This window comes from Tursiops truncatus, chromosome 4 (assembly GCF_011762595.2).
Source record: "Tursiops truncatus isolate mTurTru1 chromosome 4, mTurTru1.mat.Y, whole genome shotgun sequence".
Taxonomy (NCBI): domain Eukaryota; kingdom Metazoa; phylum Chordata; class Mammalia; order Artiodactyla; family Delphinidae; genus Tursiops; species Tursiops truncatus.
Genome location: NC_047037.1, coordinates 9,035,740 through 9,058,357, shown reverse-complemented (window position 1 = coordinate 9,058,357; position 22,618 = coordinate 9,035,740). Strand labels below are relative to the sequence as shown.

Sequence of the window (22,618 nt, the reverse complement as noted above, 5' to 3'; positions counted from 1 at the left end):
CTTTTAAAACCTATCTAAAATGCAGTTCAGAAAGACAAAGAAAGAAAATAAAATATGTAAGAGCAGTTAAGAGATACAAAGAATAGAGTAAGAAGGTCTAACAAAATATATACTTTTGAAACTATCGGTGATGAAGGACCATTTTTTAAATGGCCGATCTACTGCAGACAAAAACTTCTATAAAATACAGTAAACGTGAATTTCTTTTTGAAAAATCATGTGCTTAGATGTCATGATAATATCAAGTTGCTGTTAAAAGCTTCTATATGTTTACTTTGAATTTGTCTTGGTTCATTACAGACCAATAACAGTTTGCAGACCAGTACTGACCTGAGGACCACACTTTGAGCAGCAACAATCTAAAACACAAACAGATCGAAATTAGAAAAGAATACAAAAGACAAAAGAGAGAATAGATGATGTTCAAATAGAGTATAGATGATGTTCAAATAGATGATGGCTGAAAATTTTCCATACTAAATGAAGATGCAAATGGACAATCCAAGATGCAAGAAAAAGAAACAAAGTAAAGATACAGGTAAACACCTGGATGACTCCTTATCAGTGTAGAGGCTACACCCACCACAATCACTGCAACACAATTCCAAACCAGCATTTTCCATCATTTTTTTAAAAATCTAAGAACTCAAGCTCTAGATGTACTCTAAATAAACAAAAATAGAGACAAGTGGACTTAGTAAAGAAAGTTAGACACCAAGTTTCAAGAGCTAGTGATTTCCTCTCAGTGGAAACACTCTGTCCATACTGCCCAAACTGTATCTAGTTTATTAGTTATTTTTAATGTGTAACTGTATGAAAAAAAAATCCCAAACTTTTATTAGCAGAGACTGAATATATTTTCAATTGTATTGAAATGAACAGGATTCCAATTCCATTAACTGTTCCTTTCAATGGGAAGTGAGCTACATAATACTTCAGCATACTTTACCTATTAAATCCCCTAATCACGACAGATTCTTTTATTTCTAAATGCAGTTCATTTAAAAGACCCTGCTCAGACATCCAGCAGGAATCGAATATAAATTCACACCTACTTGGCAAAACAGGAATTATGGCATCACGCCTCCTGAGAAAGAATCATAACTAACAGCTGTATAAACGTTTGGTCACTTTTCAAATATTTGACACACATCTATTTGAAGCATCACAATACCCTTATGGGTTTTATAGAACAGATATAATAATGGCTAAAAGCTTAGAAAGTGAAAGAACATGGTGAACAGCATCAAAAATATGCAAGAAAAAATATGTAAATTGAATGCAACAATATAAAAAGATATCCAAAATCCAATCAACGGCTGCCTCTTACCATCAGTCTCCATCACATGAAACTGAAAGGACACTCATTAGGCATACATAGCAAATTAAATGAAATGATGTATTAACCTATTTGATTCAGTGCCACCAAATTCAAACAATTTAGCAAGATATTTAACCGCTTATTGGATCTGAGTAAGATTCATATGGTGCTACCTCTATGGGCTATGGGAAAAGAATTTAAATAGAAAAAAACTGGGCTGAGTGATTAAAACTGGATCAGGTAAAAGTAAGGTAAAGGCTGAGCAAGGCAAAAATTGTCATCCATACTTAACCATGAAGAATCAAAAGTTCAAGGCATTTAGAAAATCTCAGGGGCAAGGTCCAAATAAGAAATTCTTCCCCTGGGGCTTCCCTGGTGACGCAGTGGTTAAGAATCCGCCTGCGAACGCAGGGGACACCGGTTCGAGCCCTGGTCCGGGAAGATCCCACACGCCGCGGAGCAACTAAGCCCGTGCACCACAACTACTGAGCCTGCGCTCTAGAGCCCGTGAACCACAACTGCTGAGCCCGCACACCACAACTACTGAAGCCCGCACGCCTAGAGCTCGTGCTCCGCAACAAGGGAAGCCACCGGTAATGAGAAGCCCACGCACCGCAACAGAGCGGCCCCCATTTGCCCCAACTAGAGAAAGCCAAGCGCAGCAACGAAGACCCAACACAGCCAAAAATATAAGTAAATAAATAAATTTTAAAAACAAACGTCCTTCTGCCCATCCTCATTCACTATGTCTGCTGACCTTAAATTTGAAAGAATATATCTCTGGATCATCCTTTAGAAAAAAAAAAAAAAGAAATTCTTCCCCAAACTATTCCACAGCTATATTGATTCAAAGTTAATGCGTGAGCAGATAAAAGACACAAAATATTCTAACTTGGTTATTTACAATAAAAATGGATTTAAGCTGGAGATTTACAGTGAAGTTTATTTTTGTTAATGCATTATTTCAGCCAGACACAAACATCAGGCTATGAGAATATTTAGCCTTATAATTTAAAATTTTGACAGCTCACACCAAGTTTAACCAACCACCAATCCATTCCAATATAAAGAAGAAGAAAAATTAAATATCCCACAGTGACTTTTGAGTTTTTATTTAAAGTTATTCATAACCACATTTGTTTGTATTCTCCTTAGCTGCTTCAAGTCTTCTTTGTGCAGAGAAAAAAAGCAGGTTTTAAAAACATACCTACATACATACACACATCCGTGTATAGAAAATGTTCCCATAATTGCACGCTTTTCACTGGTACTTCCTGATCTCTACTTAAAACATGAAAGTGAGTAAGTAAGCAAATTTTCAAGTAAGATAACACTAAAAATTAATGCACTTTCTTTAAGAATATATTTTTAAGTAAAGGCAAACTACAAAGATTTTTTATATGATCCATAAAAACAAGTCACAAGCCAAAATTCATTATCATAAACATTTGCAAATAGCTAAAATTGGGAGGAAATAAAGGCTAGCAATTTACTTCTATATCTGTCAAAAGAGGACTTGAGCTTACTGCAAGGAAACGCTAATGACTGAAATAACTGATACCTAGAGATTAACATCCAAAGTCACAGAATCACAAATTTTCCCACTGAAATCCCCCTAATAAGTACCCTAATAGAAATGACCTCCCAATGGAGGTCTGGGAATGGAACCCAAAATTGTTAACAATAACCATTAATTTTCTTTGGCACTGAGTATTATTTTTAAATAATTGTGTTAATTCTTTCCCATTACACAATATCCCACTAAAATTCAACTTGAAAAGAACGCACCATGTTTATACTACTTCTTCGCATATCCAGCACTACAAAGGGGACAAAGGACCTTACGCTTCTGCTCAAACCAGAACCTCATACCTTTGTTAGAGGAGCGCATATTTTATATCTGAAGGAAAGCTAATTCTAATAAGTTTCTAGGTTTAATCAGCTACTATTTTCCATAAACACTGAATCCACCAAAGAATCAACTCTACCTTTACACACACACACACACACACACACACACACACACACACAAACACACATACACTAAAAGTGAGCTGCCCTTTTAAAGCTTTTTGGATTATATCAAACTAAAAAGCTTCTGCACAGTGAAGCAAACCATCATAAAAACGAAAAGGCAACCTATCGAATGGGAGGAGCAATTTCCAAATCATATTTCTGATAAAGGGACAATATGTAAAATATATAAAGAACTCATACAACAAAAACAAACAACCTGGGGAATTCCCTGGCCGTCCAGTGGTTAAGATTCTGAGTTTCCACTGCAGGGGGCACAGGTTTTATCCTTGGTCGGGAGATTAAGATGCCACATGCTGTGTGGCAAGGTCAAAAAAACAAAAAGCAAAAACAGAAAAAAAAAAAAAACCAATTAACAAACGGGCAAAGGATCTGAATAGACATTTTTCTAAAGAAGACATATAGATGGCCAACAGGTGTGTGAAAAGGTTCAACATCACTGATTATTAGAGAAACGTAAACCAAAAGCTCAATGAGCTATCACCTCACACCGTTACAATGGCTATTATCAAAAAAATAATAGGGCTTCCCTGGTGGCACAGTAGTTGGGAGTCCACCTGCCAATGCAGGGGACGTGGGTTCATGCCCCGGTCCAGGAGGATCCCGCATGCCGCGGAGCGGCTGGGCCCATGAGCCATGGCCGCTGGGCCTGCGCATCCAGAGCCTGTGCTCTGCAGCGGGAGAGGCCACAACAGTGAGAGGCCCGTGTACCACAAAAAAATAAATAAATAAATGTTGGAGAGGATATGGAGAAAAGGAAACCCTCATACACTGTTTGTGGGACTATAAATTGGTGCAGCCACTATGGAAAACAGTATGTAGTTTCCTCAAAAAATTAAGAATAGAACTACCATATGAGCCAGCTATTCCTTTTCTGGGTATTTATCTGAAGAACAAGAAAACACTAATTCAGAAAGATATGTGCAACCCTATGTTCACTGCAGCATTTTTTACAACAAACAACCTAAATGTCCATCTAAAGATGAATGCATAAAGAAGATGTCACACACACACACACACACACACACACACACATTCACAAACACACGGGAATACTACTCAGCCATAAAAAAGAATGAAATCCTGCCATTTGAGACAACATGGATGGACCTTAAGAGTATTGTGCTAAGTGAAATAAGTCAGAGGGAAAATGACAAATACCATATGATTTTACTTGTATGTGGAATCTTTAAAAAAAAAGTTAACAAACAAAATAAAACAACAAACTCATAGATACAAAGATGAGTGGTTACCAGAAGGCGGATGGGGGTGAGCAAAACAAATGAAGAGATGGTGATGGATGGTAAACCAGACTTGCAGTAGTGACCACTTTGTGGTGTATACAGATGTTGAATTACAATGCTGTACACCTGAAACCTACATAATAAAAAAAACTTTTTAACCAACATTTATTTCTTGAATATGCATCCTTAAAATTTATTACATATTATACTGTAGAAAAATAATGGGTAACCATGTGACAGACCAACTCTTTTTCAGCAATTAAGGAATAACTCTAGAAATAAATTGCAAGTATTAGCAAGAAAATCAAATGGAGATAGTTCATGCCTTGTTTTCACCTAATTATGAAAAATATCTAGAAAGATTATATGACTTATTTCAAATTCTATATAGTTAGGAGTCATAACTTCATAATTATACATCTGAGCTTAAATTATCTTAAATTAAATATTCTGAATTAAAATTATCTTTATGATTTTTATAATTAAGCTACTCTTATAATTTGTATAAAATCCTTTAACAAAAAAATTAGATCTAATCTAAAATTTTAAGAACTTCACTTTTTTAAATAAAGTCATTAATTTTCAGTCACCTTTTCATTGGATTGACATTTACATTTAAAGAGATAGAGATTATTAGTTTTGCATCTAAGTCTTCTTTAACAAAGGTAAATAAAAATCATTAACTAAGGGTTATTTTAAGTTTTTAAATTTAAATTACTCAGTTTTCTAAACTTTGGAATAATTTTTGGTAAATGCTTTTTGTCTAAAAATTATGAACTTCTATATAATTATAAATGCAGTTTCAATCTAAGTTATTTAATTTGACATAATTTAAATTCAAAGATATCATGAATAGTTATTATAACTTATAATTACACTGTATTTGAGACACTTACTTTTATAACATTTTACAAAAAAAATTACAGGCCACGCACTATCTCCACTTCGTTTTACTGCCAATATATTTTATCACATATGCAAATTGATCCTTGTGTTCTGAAAAGAAGATACTGGCTATGACATTATATCCATTTTCTCTCTTCAATAATATTTATTCAAATTTTTATAGTTAAGTATAACTTACTCAGAAAATGTTAGTTAAGATTTTTTTTATCTTTTTTTTTTTGGCTGTGCCGAGGCACGCAGGATCTTAGTTCCTGGACCAGGGATCAAATCCATGCCCCCTTCAGTGGAAGCACGGAGTCCTAACCACTGGACTGCCAGGGAATTCAGTTAAGATTGTAAAGTACATTTTATGGGTAAAGTTCCTAAAATCTCTCAGACACCTAAATTCAATTTCTTGGATAGTGACTGAAAAGATTAAACTACTATAATCAAATACTTCTACAACAATTAAAAAAAAAAGCAACGAAATGTCTAAATAGGAGAAATATTTCATGTTCCTGCTCAAGGCCCAATTATTTCTATATATTTTAATACACAAAAGTCAGGTAAAACAAAATAAACAGTTGTTGGGAGTTCTTTATCATGATGATAATTTTGTGAATTAAGCACAAACAGTGCTTAATAGTAGTCAATACATCTTCTCCATAACTATACAAATAAACTAAATAAACAATGAATACATAAAAATAGTTACACTTCTCTCCATAAAAGGCCAAGTTTACTTCAAAATTATGATGCTTGGTTCACATTTCTTCAAACTTTCAAGATCATACCAAGAGCTTTAAATAACTCACTTGAAGTATTTTAATTGATGTCATCACTTATAGAAGGTTCATAACTCTTGCACTTCTAAATTGCTGGTCTCTAAATATAAACCTAGGCTAGAGATATACTTTGGACAGTAATGATGGAAAAATATCTATTACCAAACTCCCTATCTGTAAAAGAATCTATTGAGCAAATTGATTCTTAAACTGAAATCAGAATGAAGCAAGATGGTGGACTATACATTCTAGCCTCCCCATCCCATACCAAATCCACAGAAATTAGACTGGATTTTGTAGTTCCTGATTTCCAGCGCCCTGAAAAGATCAACTGTAGTTCCTGCTCATCAGTTCTATGAGATACCTTTGTTGTCTTTTTTTTTTAACTGAGATATAACTGACATATATTAGTTTCAAGTGTACAACATTATGACTCAAAATTTGTATATACCATGAAACGATCAACACAAGTCTAGTTAACATCATCCCTGTAAAGTTACAGAATTTTTTTTCTTGTGTTGACAACTTTTAAGATTTACTCTCTTATCAACTTTCAAATATGCAATACGGTATTATTAACTACAGTTGCCATGCTGTAATTCACATCCCCACGACTTGTTTACTTTATAACTAGACGTTTGTCCCTTTTGACTCCCTTCACCCGTTTTGCCCACCCTCACCTCTGGCAAAAACCAGTATGTTCTCTGTATCTATAAGACTGTCTTACGAGTCCACATGTAAGTGAGATCATACAGTATTTGTCTTTCTCTATCTGACTTATTTCAGTTCATGTGATATTTCATTGTAGTTTTGGTTTGCATGTCCCTGATTATTAATGATATTGAATATCTTTTCATGTACCTATTGGCCAACTGTATGTCTTCTTTAGGAAAATGGCTATTCAGATCCTCTGCCAATTTTTTAATCGGGTTGTTTGTTGCTGTTGTTGTAGGAATACTTTACGTATTCTAGATAATACTCCCTTATCAGAATTATCATTTGGAAATATCTCTTCCCTTTCGGTAGGTTGCCCTTTCATTTTGTTGATGGCTTCCTTCACTATACAGAAGCGTTCTAGTTTGATGTAGTCCCACTTGTTTATTTTTGCTTTTGTTGCCTTTGCTTTTGGTGTGAAATCCAAAAAAATCATTGCCAATACTGATGTTAAGGAGTTTACCACCTATGTTTTCTTCAGGTCTTACATTCAAGTCTTTAATCCACCTTTGTTGCTTTTTAATAAAAATTCTCCTTGGAGCTAAGCAATCTCGTATAGATTTCTATTATCGGCATCCAGAGAACCTTGTCTAAGACAGCTGCACGCTAAAATGATAATGATTCCAAGCAAAACCAGACTAGAAAACCAGAAAGTAGACCAAAACTTAAGAATAATACCAGAAAGACAGAAAACAAAAAGACAGAAAACAAAATAATCTTAACTGAACTTTTAAAAAGAAGAATCTAGTACAATTGCTGCAAAATACAAGTGTTTCTCTGAGAGTGGTCCAAATACAGTTATTTGATATTTGAAGCTAGAGGGAATCTGAAGGCTACAACAGCATGAAGAATAAGAACATCCAGACAGGCTACCTCGCCACCCCTCATCCCCACGCCCCAAGGCTTAGCAGCCAGTAAGAGAGGTATCTGTTCCCCCATAAAAGGAATAGTGAGAATGGGCCTTGGTTAAAACCAAACTGTAGAAGCCTGGTGCCCAAGCTAAAGAATATGTACCTCAACACTTTATCATTAAAGTTTCCAAGGAACTGCGTAAAAATGATCAAATCAATGTTTTAGGAAGATTAATCCTGTATCACTTAAGAACGATAAACGATAGATAAGAACGATAAGTAGAAGGAAGAATACAGACAGGAAAGTCAGGTGGGAGACCGTGCAGGCATGTAAGGGCCTGAAACCCAGCTGGAGACCCTATAAACAGAAAACACAGATTAACCTAGATATAATTGTTAAGAATAGACAGAACTTGTTGAATGACGATGTTACAAGAGACAAAAAGAGAAAGACTGCTTCACTCATTTATTTGTTCAGAAAATACTTATTATAAGCCTTGTTTATTACTATATCACTAGTACTTAACATTATTAAATTAATCTGAGGATAAAGTAGTCAAAAGGAACCCTAAGATTTTGGGTCTGAGAAGGTAGCATGAGGCAAATAAAGAGAGAAGTCTGGAGAGAACAATGTTTTTTAAAAGACATGATTATTTCAGTTTTAGAAATGCTGAGTTTTGTCCTGTGGGTTTTATTTTTAAGTAAAAATGCAAGTATTTTTATACCAAATTTATAAAAGGTCTTAACTTTGTATTATGAAGTATTTGTATGTGTAAAAGAATACACGTAATACATATTATAAAGCACAATAACAAAATGGTTATAATAAATTCATCTCTGAACCTAAGAAGTAAAATATTACCAATTTCTTTAAGCTCCTGGTGTGTTCCTCCCCTATTCCAATCTTCCGCCCCACGTCCTACATAGGAAATCACTATCCTACATTTTTCTTTAATCATACACTTACTCTTTCTTAATATTTTTATCCTATTATTTATGCATAATTAAACAATATGTTGTCTAGTTTTTAATTTGTTTTTAAGTCTCTCATTAAAAACAGTATCATACTATGTGTATTTTTCTATGAAGAAACATTAAATATTGTTTCTAAGACAAGCATGTGGCTGTAAGTCACTCATTTGCAATACTATATAACGCTTCAATGTATGAATATGCTACAACTTATTCATCCTTTCTACCACCAATGTACATCTGAGTATTTCCACGTTTTTGCTGTTACAAATGATGCTTCTACAAAACAATTTTGAACACGTCTCCTGGTGCACACATCCAAGAGGTTTTCTAACATAACCAGAAGGAGAACTGTGTCACAGGTTACTTGCATGTTCAGTTTCACAGATAATGCTACATTATTTTTACTTCATTATTTGCAAAGACAAGTTATTTAAATTAGAAAGCCAGAACTGGGAATTTCCTGGCAGTTCAGTGGTTAGGACTCTGCACCTTCACAGCCGAGGGTGCAGGTTCGATCCCTGGTCAAGGAGCTAAGACCCCACAAGCCATGCGGCATGGCCAAAGGAAAAAAAAAAGCCAGTACCAAAGAACATAAACAATGTAAAATGCATGCTTAATTAAATCTGAATCACAGGTAAGTACTCAAATCCACATTAAAATAATCATCACTATTCTGTCACTGCCCAGCATCACAGGTTAAAATTATATAAGCATCTCATAGGAAACTGTCTCCTTCCTCCCTTCTCTTTTCTCAGTAGACATTCTCATATCAGTGTGCCACTGTCTTAGACAAGGTTCTCTGGGTGCCAACAAGAGAAACCTATACAAAGGTACTTAGCCCCATATGAAAACTCACATTAAAAAGAAATAAAGGTATCTCACAGAACTGATGAACAGGAACTATAAGTGGGGGCTGGAAATCAGGAAGTACAAAACTGCTAAGAACTGAAGCTATTCTATCTCCCTGCAATCACGCTGTCTCTCAAAGTGAGTCAGTCTGTCCCTGGCAGTGGCCTTCATTTTGCTCTCCACACGCCAGTCCCCTCTTGCAGGTTCTCTATGACCATGCGCTAAAACCATGGCTGCCCCAGCCCCAGTTTTACACATCTTTCTAGAAGAAAAGCCCAGCAGAATCCAACCAGCATCTTTGCCTTCCAACAATTCCAAATTGTTGAAAAACTGCTTAGCTCAGTTTAGCACAGAGGTCCACCCATGGGCCCAACAGCAATGTACTGGGAATGTGAGGGTCCCACTTACAAACACAACTGCAGAGGCCCACTCCTGAAATGGAGTTATCACTTCTCAGACAAGGTGGGCCTACGCTGAGCAGGTATCACAGAAAACATCTACAACCACCACCAAGGGAAAACAGTGACGAGTATAACAGAGAGCAACTATGAGAAACCTCACCATCACTCTACACCACAACTCACTGACTCCTGTCATCAGCATTCAAAAGTGAAACATGTAAATAAAGTACCCAATGGTCATTCTGATAGCAGATACCAGCTTATCAATGACTATATACCCCACCCTCCATTTCCAGTGCCAAAAGCCATTGTTGACATAGTACCTTTTATTCTTCTCCTATAGCTCTCGTTCTTCATTAAACTCCCTTTGCAGTATATGGTGTCATTAGCTACCCTTGACTTAAACCTCTCTCTCAATTTATCTGAGAAAATCCTCTCCTGGTTCTTTTCTGACGTCTTAGTTTCCCTACTCACTCATTTTTCTCTGCCTGCCCCTTAAAGTATAGAGTACATAGCTATGACACCAAAATCACAAGTAACAAAAGAAAAAATAAATTGGACATCCCTGGTCAGGGACGTAATATCCTGCAAGCCGCACAGCACAACCAGAAAAAAAGAAAAAAAGATTTAAAACTATGGAGAAAAGCCAAACAAACACTGAATCGAGAAAAAAGCAATTTCAAAACCATAGGAAAGCTCTGTGGTGTTTTAACATGCCCTACCCCCATCCCTTCTGTGGCACAGTGGCAGCCTTAACCTGTATTTGCAGTGTGGGACAGGTTCTAGGGAGAGCATAACAGATGTTATTCACAAATTAGTGTGTTTATCTGTTCTAATCTGTCTGGGGGGGCCACCTGAAGGACTGATGCAAGGCGCTCAGCTCTTTTTCACCTAACGTGGAACTCAAGCTAGAAAAGCAGTGATCATTTGAAAACACACAGAGCAGAACTAACAACTAAAGATACCTGGGACAAAAGATTAGTGTCTAAACATATAACAGATCACTTAGGAGCAGGAACAAAAGTTGGAGAGGACTTTTTTGACAAATTAGGAGTATAGAAAGGAATTTAGAAAACAATTTGCATTCCCACAGCAAGATGCATGCTCAGAAAAATACCTGAGAGAACTCTAAGCATCCACCTTGGATTGGTCACCAAGCTACCTGCAAGCCTGGCTAAGTGTTAAAGGACTGCCCCGGCACAGGGCCAATCTACAAAGCCTGGGAGAGGTATTCTTCTATTCGTTTGTTTAGGATTTTTTTGTTTCTGTTTTTGTTTCAGCTCCTGGCACTTAAGGTAATCTCTGTCAAAACACTAGCTGAACACAAGCTAAGGAACAGAAAATTTACTGACTACACATGACAAGGAATAAAGTCTTTGCAAAAACAATGGTTTTGGAAAATCACTAAACAAGACTATTACAGTCTTCGACAGTCAGAAAAACAAATCAAACTCTTAGGAAGAGGGAGTATATGATTTACAGAGTTATCACGTTATAATATTCATGTCTAGTTGTCAACAAAAAAAAATCACAAGGCATAAAAACAGGAAAGTATTTCCCATTCAAAGAAAATAAGTAAATTTACTGTAATGTCCCTGAGGAAGTCCACAAATCATACTTAATAGGCAAAGGCTTTAAAACAAGTCTTAAATATGCTCAAAAAGCTTTAAGAAACCATGAAACATGAAAAAAAAAATGTATCAACAAAATTAGAGTATCAATAAAGAGACAGAAATTATAAAAAGGAACCAAACAAATTCTGAAGCTGAAAAGCACAGTAACTGCAATGGAAAAAAAAGCACTAGAGTGGCTCAAGAGCAATTTCAGCAGGCAGAAGAATCAGTGAACTTAAAGACAGGACATCTGAAATTATTGAGTCTGAGGCAAAGAGAAAAAGTATGAAATTAAACAGAGCTTAAGAGACCTAGTGGGACACGATCAAGCTGACCAACACAGATATTAGGGGAGTCCCAAGGGAAGAAGAGAGAAGTAAAGGGACAGGAAGAGTATTTAAAAGAGGTCAAAAATCTTCACAAATTAGATGAATTCCATGAATCCAGAAATACAAGATGCTCCATAAACTCTAAGTTGGATAAACTCAGAGACCCATTATAATCAAACTGTTGACACTCAAAGATAAAGAGAGAGGCTTGAAAGTAGCCTGAGAGAAATGACTCATCATGTACAGGGAATCCTCAATAAGATAAAAAGCTGATTTCTCATCAGAGACCAAGGAGGCCAGAAGGCATTCAGATGAGATGTTGAAGTACTGAAAGAAAAACCAGGGTTAGCAAATATAATTAAATACAGACTGGATAAACAACAAGGTCCTACTGTATAGCACAGGGAACGTATTCAATATCCTGTGATAAACCATAATGGAAAAGAATATTTTAAAAAAAGAATGTATATATGTATAACTGAATCACTTTGCTGTACAGCAGAAATTAACATAACATTGTATATCAGCTATTCTTCAATAAAAGAAGGAAGGGAGGGAGGGAGGGGAGGGAGGGAAGGAGGGAGGGAAGGAAGGGAGGGAGGGATGGAGGGATGGGTGGGAGGGGAGGAAGGGAAGGAGGGAGGGATGGAAGGATGGGAGAGAAGGAGGGAGGAAGGGAAGGAGGGATGGATGGGAGAGAGGGGAGGGAGGGGAGGGAGGGGAGGGAGGGGAGGGATGGGGGAGGGAGGGGAGGGATGGAGGAAGGAGAAGAAACAAACTTGTAATGGTTCATTTTGTGTGTCAACTTGACTGGGCTCTAGGGTGCCCAGACATTTGGTCAAACATTGTTCTGGGTTTTCTAGCTGAGGTTAGTATTTGAATTGGTTGCCTGAGTAAAACAGACTCCCTCCATAAATGTGGGTAGAAATCATCCAGTCAACTGAAGACCTAAATGGGGCAAAAAGGCTAAGTGAGAAGGAACTCCTCCTGCCTGACTGCTTTGAGCTGGGACTTCAATCTTTTCCTGTCTTTGGACTCAAACTTAAACGATGGCTCTTCTTAGACCTCAAACTTGCCAGCTTTCACAACTGCAACTTAGATGGCCGGTTCTCCTGGTTCTCAGGCCTTCAGACTCAGACTGGAACTACATTATTGACTCTCTTCCATCTCCAGCTTACGAACTATAGATCAGGGGACTTCTCAACCTCCATTAACTTCATGACCCAATTCCTTATAATAAATCTCTTTCTAAATATATATGTTTATTATTTAAACACACACACACATACACATGCATACACCCTGTTGGTTCTGTTTCTCAGGAGAACCCTGCCTAACACAACTGTCAGCCAAGAATTTTTTATCTGGCAAAACTGTCCTAAAAAACAAAAGGGAAGAAATAAAGACACTCCCAGATAAACAAAAGCTAACAGACTTCATTACTACCAGATCTGTCCTATAAGTAAAGCTAAAGGAAGTCCTTAAGTCTAAATGAAAAAACACTAGAAAGTAACTCAAAGCCATATGAAGAAATAAAGATCTTCAGTGAAGGTTAACACATGGGCAAATGTAGAGACCACTATCATAGCACTGTTGACATGTAACCTCACTTTTTATTTCCTACACGATTTAAAAGACCAATACATTTTACAACTTATAAATTTATGTTACTGGCATACAGTGTATAAAGATATAATTTCTGACAAAAACAACACAAAAGGTGGGGAAACAGAGGTGTTACAGAAGCACAGTTTGTATGCTATTGCAGTTAAGTTGGCATCAATCTGAACTAGATTGTTATAAATTTAGGATAACAGTCATCCTCATGATAACCACAAAGAAAACCACCAAAAATACAGGAAATGAGATGAGAATCAAAACAGTTCACTCCAAAAATCAATTAAACACACAAAAAAAGACAGTAACGGAAAAAATGAGGGGCAAAAAAGATATGAAATATAGAAAACAAATAACAAATGGCAGAAGTAAGTGCTTCTTCATCAGTGATTACTTTAAATGTAAATGGAGAACATTCAAAAGAATTGAAGAATAAACAGTTCTATAATAATAGTTGGAGACTTCAATCACCTACTTTCAACAAAGAATAAAACATCTAGAAAGAAAATCAATAAGAAAACGGGATATGAGCAACACTACAAACCAACTGGACTCAACAAGCATGTATAGAACCCTCCACAGAACGGCAGAATACACATTCATCTCAGGGCCTCACAGAACATTCTCCAGGGAAGACCACTTGTTACGCCACAAAATAAGTCTCAATAATATAAAACGACTGAAATCACACAAATATCCTTTCTGTCTACAATGGAATAAAGCTAGACCTCAGTAACAGAAGGAAATTCCATAAATATGTGGAAATTAATACAGTCTTAAACAACCAATTGATAAAAGAAGAAATCACAAGATAAATCACAAATTAAAGATGATAACAAAAACACAACATACAACATACCAGAACTTACAGGATGCAGTGAAGGTACTGCTCAGATGGATATTTACAGCTGTAAATAACCTACATTAAAAAGAAGAAAGATCTCAAATCAATAATCTAACTTTATACCTTGAGGACTGAGAAAGACAAACTAAACCCAAAACTATCAGAAAGAAGGAAATAATAAAGATCAGAGACAAACAAAATTTTTAAAATAACAGAAAATCAACAAAACCAGAAGTTGTTGTTTAAACAACTTTAGCAATAAAACTGATAAACCTTTAGCTAGAAAAAAGGACAAAAAGAGAGACACAAATAACTAAAATCATAAATGAAACTGGAAACATTACTACAGACCTTAGAGAAAAAAAAGGATTATAAGAAAATACTGTGAACAATAATAGGCCAACAAATGAGATAACTTCGATGAATGGACAGATCCCAAGAAACACACAATTTACCTAAACTAACTCAAGAAGAACTAGAAAATTTTCAATGACCTGAACTACTAAAGAGGTAGAATCAGTAATCAAAAACTTCCCAACAAAGAAAAGTCTAGGACCAGATGGCTTTGCTGGTGAATTACACCAAACATTTAAAGAATTAACATCAATTCTTTACAAACTCTTCCAAAAAAATTAAAGAGGAGGGAATACTTCATAACTCATTCTATGAAGCCAACATTACCCTGATAAGGACAAAAGCATCACATGAAAAGAAACTAAAGCCCAATACACTCTGTGAATATAAATGCAAAATCCTCAACAAAGTTCTAGCAAACTCAATTCAACAGCATATTAAAAGGATTATACACTATGACCAAGTGGGATTTACCCCAAGAATTCTACTATGATTCAACATAAGCAAATCAGTTGATGTAATATACATTAACAGAATGGGAATGGGGGGGAACACAATCATATCAAGTGATGCAGAAAATGCATTTAACAGCATCCAGACCACCCTTTCATGATAAAAACACTTAGAAAACTAGAAGTTGAAGGGATCTTCCTCAACATGGTACAGGGCACCTTCAAAAAAATCCACAGCTAACAGCATATTCCATAGGAAAGACAATTCCTTTCCTCTAAGATCAGGAAAAGGACTAGGATGCTCATTTTTACCACTGAAATTCAGCAATGTACTGGAAGTTCTAGCCAGAGCAATCAGACAAGAAAATAATAAATAAAAGCCATCCAATTTGGAAAGAAAGAAGTAAAACTATCTCTACTCTCAAAAGAAATGATCCTATATATATTTTTTAAATCTAAAAAAATCCACAAGAAAGCCACTAAAGGTAATAAACAATTTCAGCAAAATTGCAGGGTATAACATCAACACACGCAAAAATCAGTTGTGTACCTACATACCTGCAATGAATGACCCAAAAAAATAAATTAAGAAAGCTACAGATTTCCTCCATTATCCACAAGCAGACCATTCCCATGAAAGCTTTCCTAAGCTGAAATGGCAAAAAGCAAAAAAGCAATTACCTCAGGACACATCTTGCTAACAGATGCAGAAAATAAATCAAGATAAAGCACAGATGCTCAGAGTTCAAAGCTATGGCAGCTTGATGCTGAGTGTGGTTCCAAGCAAGGAAAGAGCTTGGTGGGGCGATTCCCGCTGCTCAGAGTGCACTAATTCTGTGACAGTTCGCTGCAAAACCAAGACTGGCCGCTATTTTCACTGTTCTCCTTTTTTCATAAAAGCAAAAATCTTCTTCATATTTCTTTTTCTCTCCAAGTATACTTTTCGTCAAGTCTAAGATACCACCAAAAAGACATGTGCCAGAGCAACAGTCAGCTCTACCCACCACCAGTCCCTCCCAGCAGGAAACTTGCACAAGCCTCTTAGATAGCCTCATCCACCAGAGGGCAGACAGCAGAAGCAAGAACTAAAATCCTGCAGCCTTTGGAACAAAAACCACATTCACAGAAAGACAGACAAGATGAAAAGGCAGAGAGCTATGTACCAGGTGAAGGAAGAAGATAAAACCCCAGAAAAACAACTAAATGAAGTGGAGACAAGCAACCTTCCAGAAAAAGAATTCAGAATAATGGTAGTGAAGATGATCCAGGACCTCGGAAAAAGAATGGAGGCAAAGATTGAGAAGATGCAATAAATGTTTAACAAAGGCCTACAAGAATTAAAGAAGAAACAAACAGAGATGAACAATACTATAACTGAAATGAAAACTACACTAGAAGGAATCAATAGCAGAATAACTGAGGCAGAAGAACGGATAAGTAACCTAGAAGACAGAATAGTGGAATTCACTGCTGTGGAACAGACTAAAGAAAAAAGAATGAAAAGAAATGAAGACAGCCTAAGAGACCTCTGGGACAACATTAAACGCAACAACATTCACCTTATAGGGGTCCCAGACAGAGAAGAGAGAGAAACGACCGCAGAAAATATTTGAAGAGATTAAAGTTGAAAACTTCCCTAACATGGGAAATAGCCACCCAAGTCCAGGAAGTGCAGTGAGTCCCATACAGGATAAACCCAAGGACAAACACGCAGAGACACATAGTAATCAAATTGGCAAAAATTAAAGACAAAGAAAAATCATTGAAAGCAGCAAGGGAAAAACGACAAATAACAGACAAGGGAACTCCCATAAGGTCAACAGCTGATTTCTCAGCAGAAACTCTACAAGCCAGAAGGGAGTGGCATGATATACTTAAAGTGATGAAAGGGAAGAAACTACAACCAAGATTACTCTACCTGCCAAGGATCTCATTCAGATTCGATGGAGACATCAAAAGCTTTACAGACAAGCAAAAGCTAAGAGAATCCAGCACCAAACCAGCTCTACAAAAAGTGCTAAAGGAACTTCTCTAAGTAGGAAACACAAGAGAAGAAAAGGACCTACAAAAACAAACCCAAAACAATTAAGAAATGGTCATAGGAACATACATATTGATAATTACCTTAAACGTGAATGGATTAAATGGTCCAACCAAAAGACACAGGCTTGCTGAATGGATACCAAAACAAGACCCATATATATGCTGTCTACAAGAGACCCATATCAGACCTAGGGACACGTACAGACTGAAGGTGAGGGGATGGACAAAAGATATTCCATGCAAATGGAAATCAAGACAGCTGGAATAGCAATACTCATATCAGATAAAATAGACTTTAAAATAAAGAATGTTACAAGAGACAAGGAAGGATACTACATAATGATCAAGGGATCAATCCAAGAAGAAGATATAACAATTATAAATATATATGCACCCAACATAGGAGCACCTCAATATACAAGGCAACTGCTAACAGCTATAAAAGAGGAAATCGACAGTACCACAATAATAGTGGGGGACTTTAACACTTCACTTACATCAATGGACAGATCACCCAAAATGAAAATAAATATGGAAAGAGACGCTTTAAATGACACAATAGGCCAGATAAATTTAATTGATATTTATAGGACATTCCATCCAAAACCAGCAGATTACACTTTCTTCTCAAGTGTGCACAGAATATTCTCCAGCATAGATCACATCTTGGATCACAAATCAAGCCTCAGTAAATTTAAGAAAATTGAAATCATATCAAGCATCTTTTCTGACCACAACACTATGAGATTAGAAATGAATTACAGGGAAAAAAACATAAAAAACACAAACACATGGAGGCTAAACAACACATTACTAAATAACCAAGAGATCACTGAAGAAATCAAAGAGGAAATCAAAAAATACCTACAGACAAATGACAATGAAAACACGACGATCCAAAACCTATGGGATGCAGCAAAAGCAGTTCTAAGAGGGAAGTTTATAGCTATACAAGCCTACCTCAAGAAACAAGAAAAATCTCAAATAAACAATCTAACTTTACACCTAAAGAAACTAGAGAAAAAAGAACAAACAAAACCCAAGGTTGGCAGAAGTAAAGAAATATAAAGATCAGAGCAGAAATAAATGAAATAGAAACAAAGAAAGCAATAGCAAAGATCAATAAAACTAAAACCTGGTTCTTTGAGAAGATAAACAAAATTGATAAACCATTAGCCAGACTCATCAAGAAAAAGAGGGAGAGAACTCAAATCAATAAAATTAGAAATGAAAAAGGAGAAGTTACAACAGACACCGCAGAAATACTAAGAGACTACTACATCCTAAGAGACTACTACAAGCAACTCTATGCCAATAAAATGGACAACCTGGAAGAAATGGACAAATTCTTAGAAAGATATAACCTTCCAAGACTGAACCAGGAAGAAACAGAAAATATGAACAGACCAACCACAAGTAATGAAATTGAAACTGTGATTAAAAATCTTCCAACAAACAAAAGTCCAGGACCAGATGGCTTCACAGGCGAATTCTATCAAACATTTAGAGAAGAGCTAACACCCATCCTTCTCAAACTCTTCCAAAAAATTGCAGAGGAAGGAACACTCCCAAACTCATTCTATGAGGCCACCATCACCCTGATACCAAAACCAGACAAAGATACTACAAAAAAAGAAAATTACAGACCAATATCACTAATGAATATAGATGCAAAAGTCCTCAACAAAATACTAGCAAACAGAGTCCAACAACACATTAAAAGGCTCATACACCATGATCAAGTGGGATTTTCCCAGGGGTACAAGGACTCTTCAATATATGCAAATCAATCAATATGATACACCATATTAACAAATTGAAGAATAAAAACCATATGATCATCTCAATAAATGCAGAAAAAGCTTTTGACAAAATTCAACACCCATTTATGATAAAAACTCTCCGGAAAGTGGGCATAGAGGGAACCTACCTCAACATAATAAAGGCCATATACGACAAAGCTACAGCAAACATCATTCTCAATGGTGAAAAACTGAAAGCATTTCCTCTAAGATCAGGAACAAGACAAGGATGTCCACTTTCACCACTATTATTCAACACAGTTTTGGAAGTCCTAGCCTCGGCAATCAGAGAAGAAAAAGAAATAAAAGGAATACAAATTGGAAAAGAAGAAGTGAAACTGTCACTGTTTGCTGATGACATGATACTATACATAGAGAATCCTGAAAATGTCACCAGAAACCACTAGAGCTAATCAATGAATTTGTTAAAGTTGCAGGATACAAAATTAATGCAAGAAATCTCTTGCATTCCTATACACTAATGATGAAAAATCTGAAAGAGAAATTAAAGAAACACTCCCATTTACCATTGCAACAAAAGAATAAAATACCTAGGAATAAACCTACCTAGAGAGACAAAAGACCTGTATGCAGAAAACTATAAGACACTGATGAAAGAAATTAAAGATGATACCAACAGATGGAGAGATATACCATGTTCTTGGATTGAAAGAATCAATATTGTGAAAATGACTATACTAGCCAAAGAAATCTACAGATTCAATGCAATACCTATCAAATTAGCAGTAGCATTTTTTACGGAACTAGAACAAAACATCTTAAAATTTGTATGGAGACACAAAAGACCCCGAATAGCCAAAGCAGTCTCGAGGGAAAAAAATGGAGCTAGAGGAATCAGATTCCCTGACTTCAGACTATACTACAAAGCTACAGTAATCAAGACAATATGGTACTGGCACAGAAACAGAAACAAAGATTAATGGAACAAGATAGAAAGTCCAGAGATAAACCCACGCACCTATGGTCAACTAATCTATGACAAAGGAGGCAAGGATATATAATGGAGAAAAGACAGTCACTTCAATAAGTGGTGCTGGGAAAACTGGGCAGCTACATGTAAAAGAATGAAATTAGAACACTCCCTAACACCATACACAAAAATAAACTCAAAATGGATTAGAGACCTAAATGTAAGACCGGACACTATAAAACTCTTAGAGGAAAACATAGGAAGAACACTCTTGACATAAATCACAGCAAGATAATTTTTGATCCACCTCCTAGAGTAATGGAAATTAAAAAAAAAAAACTAAACAAATGGGACCTAATGAAACTTCAAAGCTTTTGCACAGCAAAGGAAACCATAAACAAGATGAAAAGACAACCCTCAGAATGGGAGAAAATATTTGCAAATGAATCAACGGACAAAGGATTAATCCCCAAAATATAACAGCTCATGCAGCTCAGTATTAAAAAAAACAAACAACCCAATCCAAAAATGGGCAGAAGATTTAAATAGACATTTCTCCAAAGAAGACATACAGATGGCCCAGAAGCACATGAAAAGCTGCTCAACATCACTAATCATTAGAGAAATGCAAATCAAAACTACAATGAGTTATCACCTCACACCAGTTAGAATGGGCATCATCAGAAAATCTACAAATAACAAGTGCTGGAGAGGGTATGGAGAAAGGGGAACCCTCTTGCACTGCTGGTGGGAATGTAAATTGATACAGCCACTATGGAGAACAGTATGGAGGTTCTTTAAAAAACTAAAAATAGAATTACCATATGATCCAGCAATCCCACTAATGGACCTATACCCAGAGACAACCATAATTCAAAAAGATCCCAATGTTTATTGCAGCACTATTTACAATAGCCAGGTTACGGAAGCAACCTAAATGCCCATTGACAGACGAATGGATAAAGAAGATGTTGTACATATATACAATGGAATACTACTCAGCCATAAAAAGGAATGAAATTGGGTCATCTGTTGAGACATGGATAGATTTAGAGACTGTCATACAGAGTGAAGTAAGTCAGAAAGAGAAAAACAAATATCGTATATTAACGCATAATGTTGAACCTAGAAAAATGGTACAGATGAACTAGTTTGCAGGGCAGAAGCTGAGACACAGATGTAGAGAACAAACGTATGGACACCAAGGGGGGAAGCCACGGGGGGGTGGGGGTGGGGGGGGTGATGAATTGGATGATTGGGATTGACATGTATACACTGATGTGTATAAAATTGATGACTAATAAGAACTTGCTGTATAAAAAAATAAATAAAATTCAAAAATTAAAGAAAAAAAAGAGATTGCTGAAACACAAAACCACCAAAAAAAAAAAAAACTCTCAACAAAGTGGGTATAGAGGGACCATAACTCAACATGATAAAAGCCATATATGACAAGCCCACAGCTATCATCATACCTAAGAGTGAAAAGCTGAAAGCCTTTCCTCTAAGATCAGAAACAAGGCAAGTATGCCCACTTTGACTACCTATATTCAACACAGCGTTGGATTTTCTAGACAGAGCAATTAGGCAAGAAAAAGAAATAAAATGCATTCAAATTGAAAAGGAAAAAGTAAAATGATCAATTAAAAAAAACGACATCTGCCAATTTTAGGAATGTTAAAATGGGGAAAAAATATAAGCCTAGAAACAGTAAAATACAGTAAATATCTTCTTCCTCTAAATTCCCACAATGCAGTGTTTGTATTTCTATTTATTTTACTTATTTCTTAGGCTTTGTACTATGACAGTGTCTGTCGACCCCTATTAGATTATAGGCTTCCTGAAGACAAAATTTCCATGTTGCTCATCTATGATACAGTAGAAATCCCACTGAAGTTTGAGCAAAACAACAGACTGGAGTGTGTAAAGAAAGCAAAGAAATAGCACTAATAACACCTATCTCACATTTATTATCAGAATAAATTAGAGAATATACATTAAAATCAATGTGTAAAGTGGATCTTATTCAAACGCAGGATTTTGGTATTTTAAAAGATACATTTACTAAAATTAAATGTCACGCTGCAAATCGGTCACTCTTCAATATCAGAAGCTACATCAGGGAATACAGGAAATTGTTCTCAAGGGAATTTCTACAGGAAACTACTGCCTGGCTCCAGGAGATCAAGGTTCCCTGACGGCCCTCCAGAGCATCCTAGGTCACCATCAGTGGGTGGTTCCCACGTCTGCTTCCTGACAGCAGGGTCTGTGACTTACTCCTGTTTGTAGCCCCAAGAGTCTCAAGAAGAACAAGTCACAAGAATATCCAGGGAAGCATGTGCAATTTGAAAGTAAAACAGCATTTTGTCCATTTCTTTGTTCTAAAATTATGTTACTTATTTTGAATTTTCAAATAACATAAAAGAAGGGTATATCCAAGTGGGACACGGATTGAGAATCGGGGCAGTAAGAGGCACTTAGATGAAATGAATGGCTCTAAGACATAAAGACAACTTGGAGAGTTTATGTCTATCCCTCCTCTATTGCCTGGACCAGTGTAGCATCCTCTTAACA

At 36.2% G+C, this 22,618-nt stretch overlaps 1 protein-coding gene across 7 annotated transcripts in view; it reads right to left on the bottom strand.

Annotated features, from left to right (window-relative positions):
* Positions 1 to 22,618, bottom strand: part of TBC1D5 (TBC1 domain family member 5) — a 540,886-nt gene that overhangs the window by 492,001 nt on the left and 26,267 nt on the right. For 2 of the 7 annotated variants that reach the window (XM_073803671.1, XM_073803668.1), the window contains exon 2: positions 331 to 359. The exons of the other annotated variants lie outside the window; for them this stretch is intronic. The gene's annotated coding sequence lies outside the window, so the exon portion shown is untranslated. The remainder of the gene's footprint in view (positions 1 to 330; positions 360 to 22,618) is intronic. 7 annotated transcript variants of the gene reach the window in all.